Source organism: Gossypium hirsutum, chromosome A05 (genome assembly GCF_007990345.1).
Source record: "Gossypium hirsutum isolate 1008001.06 chromosome A05, Gossypium_hirsutum_v2.1, whole genome shotgun sequence".
NCBI lineage: Eukaryota > Viridiplantae > Streptophyta > Magnoliopsida > Malvales > Malvaceae > Gossypium > Gossypium hirsutum.
In genome coordinates, this window is record NC_053428.1 from 1,907,308 (window position 1) to 1,916,876 (window position 9,569).

At 36.0% G+C, this 9,569-nt stretch overlaps 1 long non-coding RNA gene across 1 annotated transcript; it reads left to right on the forward strand.

The window, feature by feature from the left end:
• Positions 1-3,043: 3,043 nt before the first annotated feature.
• Positions 3,044-4,481, forward strand: LOC107903289 (uncharacterized). Its single transcript, XR_001685751.2, has 4 exons — positions 3,044-3,454; positions 3,559-3,618; positions 3,714-3,835; positions 3,945-4,481. It is a non-coding gene; the product is annotated as an uncharacterized lncRNA (long non-coding RNA).
• Positions 4,482-9,569: the final 5,088 nt, after the last annotated feature.

Here is a 9,569-nt window from a genome sequence, read left to right on the forward strand (position 1 = left end):
ATTTTATTAAAAATTTTGAAAGTTTCATTTGATAAATATCAGATGTTTTTGATGAATAACATGAATTTAGAGCTTTGATTATGTTATATGATGATTTTATAAAGTGATTTTGTTAAATATTGATTTTAGGATTAAATTGTGAAAAGGTTAAAAATACAAGGGTTTGTTGTGAAATTATTGCATAAATGGGATTTTTTTGAATATCATGAACATTCGGATAGCTTGGGTTTATATTAAAAAATGATTAATTTGCATGTTTTGGGCTTAGGGACTAAATTGAATAAAAGTACAACTTTAGGGGTAATTTTGTAAAAATATAAAAATACCCAAATTACATGAAATGAATTGTTTTATTGTCTAAATTAATATATGGAATGAAATTATTAATTTAGATCAAGGTCGAGTGGAATATTGATAAAATAGAAAATTATCCAAATGCTCCTGAATCTTGGTATTTCTGCAATTTAACCAGGTAAGTTCGTATGAACTATATTCTATATAATTTTGATTAAAGTGAATGTTAATTGGTGATTGGTATTATATATATATATGTTCTATTGTTGGAATTGAATTATTGTTGGAAATATATTAACGAATTTAATACTCAGTTTGGATTGAACACGGGATTTGAGTACATTTGTAAATTGGTGTATGGTGGTATTGGAGGGAGATATTAGCATATTACCCAAGTAAATTGGGGTTCAGCATTTGTTGGGAAATCTCGTGTTTTACTTTCTGTTTAGAGTGATTTGGGTGGATCAACTCTTACGAGCTTTTGTTCAGCTCTCACGAGCTTCTGTTCAGCTTTTATGAGCTTCTGTTAACAATGTACTCTTATCCGTAAGTTGTTCTTCAATTTGGGAAAGTATTGGTAAAGTGATTTATTTAATGAATTTGAAAGTTATCCAACGATATTCTAAATGGTTCAACGGACAATGTTCTGTTACGAGATGAAATGAGTTTGATACAAACTAATACATATATATACACGAAATACATGGAAATGATGGTATATGATATATTGATATATAATGATATATTGAAATGGATGATATATGTATATGAAAAAATGGTAAGAGAATGATATGTATCATGACATGAACATGTATAAATATCTTTGATATGTTGATACGTGGAAATTATGTAAGTTGAGACGAGTAATAAACTCAAGTGTGACATGTTGAGATTATAAGGTTATTGATGTTGAATTTGTATGAAATATGTTCAAGTATCCTAACAAGTGTTATTGTTTAATACTTAGGCAAATGCCAAGCTGTTGGTTGAATGGTAATATGTTTAATTATAAGTTGTATAGAAATAGTAGGTGTTCAAATGAAAGTATGCTTGAGCTCATGAACGAGTGGTAAGGTTTAAAGTTATTTAAAATCTTTCTATGCTAGGGATGATATGTATAACTGATGCTGTGGATTTATTCACCTTGTGAGTTGTTGAGTATGGCTTCATGAATCTTTCGGTATCGATATTGGATTGTTTTTTATATGTATAAATTTCATATTTGAAATGAATTGATATGATTAAAGTTTATACAAGCTGTATAAATTTCATATTTGAAATGAATTGATATGATTAAAGTTTATACAAGCTTACTAAGCATTCATTGCTTACGTAGTTGTTTTCCTTTACTTTTAGATTATCGGAAGCTCGATCAAGCTGGAAGCTTATCAGAGTTATATCACACTATCCATCGGTTCTATTGGTACTTTCAAATGTTTTAATTTTGGTTATAACAACATGTATAAGTATATTGATTAATGTTGGCCTATATGTATTTTGTTGAGATTAACCACTTATTTGGCTTATGTTTTGGCACATTTTAGGTTGTTCATATTTACCTTATATGGTTGATGCGTAGTTTGTTTTATAGCTATATGGTGAAAGGTAAAATGTTAGCCAAATGTGTATTCTATACGTGTGTTTTGGGATGTGAAGAATTGATCATGAATCGGTACCTTAATATGTAAGGTATATATATCTAAATATGTTAGTATTTGAAATACATTTTAGCTCCAAATGGTATGTTTTGGTAGGCAAGTGACTTGGTTTGAAATAATGCAAATTAGCTTGGTAAACTTTGGGTACAAATATGCATATAAGTTAATTATACATATGAATATTTTGAATACATGAATACACATGTTATAAGCGTCATCTAATGTGTCTAAAGGCATATCGGTTGTATGTGAATATATTATATGTTTAAAGCTTTATTTTGGCTTGCTTTGGATGCCTAATTATAGCTTGTTGATGTGCATAATGTTGATTGTAGGTTGACACAAAATTGGGTGAGAAATATGGCTTGTAAAATGGTCTATTTTTGTTCACACGGGTAGAGACACGGGCGTGTGACTTAGCCGTGTAACCCAAGTCAGTATACTCACACGGGCATGGACACGGGCTAAGACACGGCCGTGTGTTCCTATTTTGAATGTCCATACCGCCTAAGCCACGGGCATGTCTCATGGTCATGTGAGTCACACGGCCGTGTGACCCTTGCAGTGTTGAAAATTTTAAATGTTTTTGAAATTTTTTTTGAGTTTTTGATTTAGTCCCGATTTGTTTCTAATGCGTAATTTGGGCCTCGAGGGCTCGTTTAAGGGACAATATGTATGATTTTGATTGATTTTTGACATGAATGCTATGTGATATGAAATGTTTCCATTTTTTGTCTATTTGATTTGTAAACTCCAATAATGCTCCGTAATCCTGTTCTGACGATGAATTTGGGTTAGGGGTGTTACGCTATAAGGCACGCTTTTTGTCACCTTACTGAAAACACCTCTTGTGGATATGTTTTTTGTTTTTATCTCCGAAATCAGTCTATTTTTTATTTTTGAAAAATGACATTTTCTGCTAATTTTCCCTCCTAAAAAGTACTAGTAAAATTAAAAAATAGATACATATCTATTTTTTTTAAATAAAACCGTTTATAAATCATTGGGCCTGAATCAAAAATAGGAGAAGTCCACCAAAACAACTTACAATCCAAAGCAAATCCAAAAAACAACAAAAATTAAATGGGTAGAGAAACAAACGAACTAAAACAGATAAATGAAAAGAAAACCAAACAAAACTTCATCTTCTCCAACCAAACAAGCTTCAGACACTGTGCGTGTTAATCAAATCGAACAATAAATGGCAAAATCTTCCAAAACCGACAATCACCCTGAAGAGAAAGCAGTTGAGATGGGCCACCCTATACCAGAATTTCTCAACTTCATCAAAAAATTAGAAAATGGGTCATGGAGAACGACTGTTCTGACGATCAAAATCAGCCACTTCCATGGCTTTCAAAGGCACTTCCTCCACCCAGAACATATCTCCTCCAATTCGCATTCCCTCGACAGCCATTGCATGCGCTGCTCCGTTCCCTTCTCTCGCAATGAACTGGAATCGACAAAAACGAAATTTCCTCGCCAAGTTCTTCACGTCCCAGGTAAACGGTCTAGTCTCCCAATAATCTTCGCACGTTTGTTGAATATTATTTACCACCAGTCTCGAATCACTCTCGAGAATAACTTTTGGAAAACCCAAATTCAGGGCAAATTGGAGCCTATGGAGAACAGCAAGCGCTTTAGCCATCACCACCGACTGTACCAGGTAATGTTCTTGAAAACCCGACCCCATTATAAATCCCTCATCATTCCTGATAATAAAACCTGACACTGCTCGTTTTTTGGCAACTGATACTCCAGCATCGACGTTAATTTTCACCCACCCTTGCGGAGGGGCCATCCATCTCACCATGGACCTTGGCTGAGGATGCTTCAAATTTTCAGCACAACTACGATATTCCAACCCAAAACCCCTAATGAAGGTAACAATTTCTTCCAAACTTTGCGTCATTCTTTCATGAACAAGTTTATTTCGAGAGAGCCAGAGCGCCCAAATGGTAACAACAATTAACCCTTTTTTGTTCCTATCAGAGTTCTCCAACAGCCAATTCAACCATTCATTAAAATTTGAATTTGCCATTGAACTCAGCCACTTGACTTCTAAATTGGACCAAACTTGCGCAGCCAACACACAATCTCAAGCAACATGAGTAGAAGATTCACCCCATTGGCAACAACGCGGGCAAATGTTATCAGAAAGCAGCCTCCTAAAATGTAAGTTCTGAAAACTGGGCACTTAGTTTTTCACAAATTTCTAGATTAATATGCGAATTTTTGAAGGAAATTATAAACTTCATATCTGCTGAAATATTTTTTGCTCATTGGTGTTCATATTAGAATTGTCCAGTAGCATTTTATAGCCACTCTTCACAGAGTAGATACCAAAATTCTCGCTAAACCAAACTACCTTATCAGATTGATCAGTAGTAGGAATAAGTAGGCTCATAATCTGGTCAGCTTCATCCACCGAGAATGTAACGCCCCGAACCCGAGACCGTCACCGGAGTCGAATACGAGGTGTTGACAGACCTTTAAAATTTTTTCCAGACACTGCCCAGTCTGAGTACTAGTCGCTTCAAAAATCATATCTTGAGTTTCACAACTCGAAAATCAGTTTTGTGATTTTTCCCTGAAACTAGACTCATGTTTCCACCTATATATTTTTTTCTAGAATTTTTGGTCGGGCCAATTAGTACAGTTTATTAGTCAAAGTCTCTCATGTTACAGGGGTCGACTACACTGACCTTTTCCCATTACGACTGGGATATCTCTCTGCACAGGGCTTCAATACTAATGCCGTTTGTTTCTATGGAAACTAGACTCAGAGAGGAATCCATACATATATGGTATGACCCCTAATTATCTCTGGTCAATTTATAGTGAATTTCCAAAGGCGGAACAGTGAATCCAGAAACTGTTCTGGCCCTGTTCCACAAGAACCCGAATATCTCTTTCTGTACTGTTCCTATAATTGTTTCGTTACTTCCATATGAAAGTAGATTCATCAAGGTTCGATTACATAATTTATTCACTATTTAATTCCACTCCTACGAATTTATGTGATTTTTCAATTCTACACCACTGTTGCTGTCAAAATCTGTTTTCAAGATAAACTTTACCTATTTTGTGGTTACCATGGACCAACTAGGGTTTTGCCATACATAGGTCCACATGTGATCATATTTAGCCATTCCAATGGCTGATCATTAGCCCAACACTTCCATTTCAATCCATAGTCACATCGTGAAACCATATATATACATACATAAACACAAATGGTCTAATGCCATACTCCACATCTACAAGCCATTTTCGCATGGCTTTACACACATACATCACAAAAGAACTTAAACAACAGGGGGTAATCCTATACATGCCATATCCAGAGTTCAACTAAATAGTACCAAAAGAGCTTGATAGTGTAGATGACTTCGACTTCGCTGATCCCGAATCCGATAGCTAACGAACAAAATCTATAAAACAGAGAGCCAAAGCAACCGGGTAAGCATTTTTAAGCTTAGTAAGTCTCAAGTAATGAAATCGGCTTTGACTACAGTATTACATTCACATAGCTAACTAAGTCATTTTATTTACACACATTCTCATAATCCTACTTACTTCACACTTCATCAACATATATACACAAGGTATCAACCTTTCTAAAAGCCGAAAATTCGTTAGCCGATCGCACGAATACTATTTAAAACGAATCGACTTTTCCAATGCACATGCAACATACCTTATCGTTCGGGTTGGTCGAGCATATTTATTGAATTAGTTACAGCACAAAACGCTCACATTCAAACCCAAGTTTCTTCGGTATTTAACCGAATACAACCGCAAACACATTTGCCTTCGGGTCTTAACCCGGACATATCAACTTGCATAATTGCCTTCGGGTCTTAGCCCGGATATATCATCTCGCATAATTGCCTTCGGGTCATAGCCCGGACATATTAACTCGCATAATTGCCTTCGGGTCTTAGCCCGGATATATCAACTCGCATAATTGCCTTCGGGTCTTAGCCCGGATATATTAACTCGCATAATTGCCTTCGGGTCTTAGCCCGGATATATTAACTCGCATAATTGCCTTCGGGTCTTAGCCCGGATATATTCCAATGCTCATGCACACATATATCAATAATCATAACACATCCATATCATTTCTTCGTTACTAAGGCTCAAACACAAAACATTTATTAAACCTTTCAAATTTCGGCTCAGTAGCCGCACACAAGAGCATAATTTCAATTGGCTTTATAACATAGTCTCTAAGCACATTCGACTATCCGTCATAGTATGACTATTCATTTCAATATAATTCAAGTAGGGTCATTACTCGAAGACTTACCTCAAATGTCGTCGAACGACTTCAACGGCTATTCAATTACTTTTTCCTTCCCTTTATCGGATCTAGTTCCCCTTTGCTCTTGAGCTTAAGTTCAACAAAATTTAAAATAGTCATTAATCGACTATTCAAGTATTACTTTCAGAATAATATTATATATATTGATCCGACTTTCACACACATAGATTATAGCAAGCTTTATATTAATCAATAAATAATTCATCGGCAAACTTTCATTAATGTTTACAACAAAATCACATATTCACTACGAGCTGTTTCCTGAGCAGTAGTTACTAAATTACTTATAACTGGAGCTACTAAACTCCAAATCACTTGCCGTTAATTTTCCCTGAATATAGACTCGTATATCTTCCATCCATAAAATTTCAGAATTTTAGGCTTGGCCAATCAATACCAGATTTTTCTTAAAGTTTCCCCTATTTCACTGTTTGACTATTCTGACCACTCTTCACTACGAATCCAATTTCTCACTTTACAGAATTCCAAATGTGTTGTATTTAATCTCATTTGAAACTAGACTCATTAAGGAGTCTAAGCATATAAATTTTATCTTATAATCATTTTTGTACAATTTATAATGATTTTCTAAAAACAGAACAGGGAATCCAGCAGTCATTTTGACTCAGCCCCACAATACTTCAAATATCTCAAGATCGGTAACTCTTTTGTTTTTATAGTTTCTTTTGTAAGAAAATAGACTCTTCAAGCTTTAATGACATAATTCACTCAGCTTCTAACTCAACTCCCACAATTTATAGTGATTTTTCCAAAATCACTTTACTGCTGCTGTCCTAAAGAGATTATTGGCAATTCACTCTTTCACACATTCTTTGTATACATATTATTTAATTATTTATCACCCTAGATATTATTAGCTAAATAGATCAATTGTACATATATACCGCCAAGACCGTACGTAATAATCTTACTTATACATAACACTACTCAAATTCTTCGAAAGCATACTAACAAAAATATCATGTACTATGCCGAACCTTTAGGAAATCAAGCACCTAATTTATCCATTTCAAAACACCCAATCGGCATTTGCTCAAGACATTAAGCAAAGTCTAGGTTCGGCTATTACACATATGAGTATTAGAAATTATAGTTTTTAACAAGATCAACTTCTTTCATCAACAATTTCTTCATCAAAACTTAAAGATAAAAATCAAATTCCTTCCTTATCTACCATAACCGAATGTTCAATTCAACCATCCAAATTCAAAGTTTTGGCATGGGCTAAGTAAGTAGCATGATGAGTAACCTAAAACAAACTAGAATTTAAAAAAAATCTAACTTGATTTACTAACCTTCCTTAGGTTTCAATGGCCGAATGTTTGCTCCCCTTTCTCTCCCTTTTGGTTCGGCTAAGAAGAACAAAGTTAAGACTTTGTTTTCTTCCCATTCTTCCTATTATTCATTATGTCTCCAATAACCCAATTTCCTATTATAATATCTAATTCAACAAATAAATTGCCCATCATCAATCCATCTTGGCCGGCCACTATAAGGGAATTGGGCAAATTTGACATGCAAGTCCACCTTTGTGTTGACATGCACTAATAAGCCCTTTAAAATTAGCCTATCACATTTCACCATGTCTCATGTTGATCCCTATTTAATAATTCCTCATACAATTGGCAAAATTAGGGAATGAAATTTCCACATATGCATGTACACACATAATAAGCATAGAATATAACAATTAATTATTTTCATAACTCGGTTTTGTGGTCCCGAAACCACTTCCCGACTAGGGTCAATTTAGGGCTGTCACAACTCTCCCCACTTAGGAAATTTTCGTCCCCGAAAAACTTACCGGTAAATAGGTTTGGGTATCGTTCTTTCATCGAGCTCTCGGTCTCCCAAGTAGCTTCCTCGACCCCGTGTTTGAGCCATAACACCTTTACTAGCGGAACTCTTTTGTTTCGCAACTCCTTCACTTCACGAGCTAGGATACGCATCGGTTCTTCTTCATAGCTCATGTCGACTTGAATTTCAACCTCTGATGGGCTAATTATATGCGATGGATCAGATCGATAGCGTCGAAGCATCGAAACATGAAAGACGTCATGAATCTTTTCAAGCTCTGGGGGCAAAATCAATCTATACGCAACCGGACCAACTCGTTCGGAGATTTCGTACGGCCCGATGAATCTTGGGCTCAACTTGCCCTTACGGCCGAACCTGAGTATCTTTTTCCAAGGTGAAACCTTAAGGAACACTTTGTCTCCCACCTGATACTCGATGTCTTTTCGTTTCAAATCTGCGTACGACTTCTGACGATCCGTGGCTATCTTCAGACTTTCACGGATTACCTTTACTTTCTGTTCAGCATCTCTAATCAAATCAACTCCGAAAATTTTACTTTCACCGAGCTCGGTCCAAAACAATGGTGTACGGCATTTACGACCGTACAAAGCCTCGTAAGGTGCCATCTTAATACTTGATTGAAAACTATTGTTGTAAGCGAATTCAATCAAAGGTAAGTGCCGTTCCCATGAACTACTGAACTCGAGGATGCAACATCTCAACATATCCTCAAGTATCTGAATTATCCGCTCGGATTGACCATCGGTTTGGGGGTGAAAAGCAGTGCTAAAATGCAGCTTGGTACCCAGAGCTTCTTGCAATTTCTTCCAAAATCGTGAGGTGAATCTCGGATCTCTATCCGACACGATAGAAACAGGTACCCCGTGTAATCTCACAATTTGATAAACGTACAATTCAGCTAGTTTATCCAATGAAAAATCCGTACGTACGGGGATGAAATGAGCCGACTTAGTCAGTCTATCAACAACAACCCATATCGCATCCTTCTTACTTGCTGACAAGGGCAGTCCGGACACAAAGTCCATTGTGACTCGATCCCATTTCCACTCGGGTATCATGATCGGCTGGAGTAATCCTGAAGGCACTTGATGTTCCGCTTTCACTTGTTGACATATTAAACATCTCGAAACAAAGTCGGAGATGTCCCGTTTCATACCATGCCACCAAAATTGACGTTTCAAATCGTTGTACATTTTCGTACTCCCCGGGTGAATTGACATTCGGCTACAATGGGCTTCGTTCAGAATCATTGAAATGAGTTCCGAATTCCTTGGAACACACAACCGATTTCTGAACCTCAAACAATCATCGTCATCAATTTGAAACTCTGATCCCTCGTTCGAAAAACACTTAGTCCGTTTTGCAACCAATTCATCATCGACTTTCTGAGCTTCACGAATTTGGTGAGTCAATAATGGTTTAGCTTTTAATTCAGCTACTAACACATT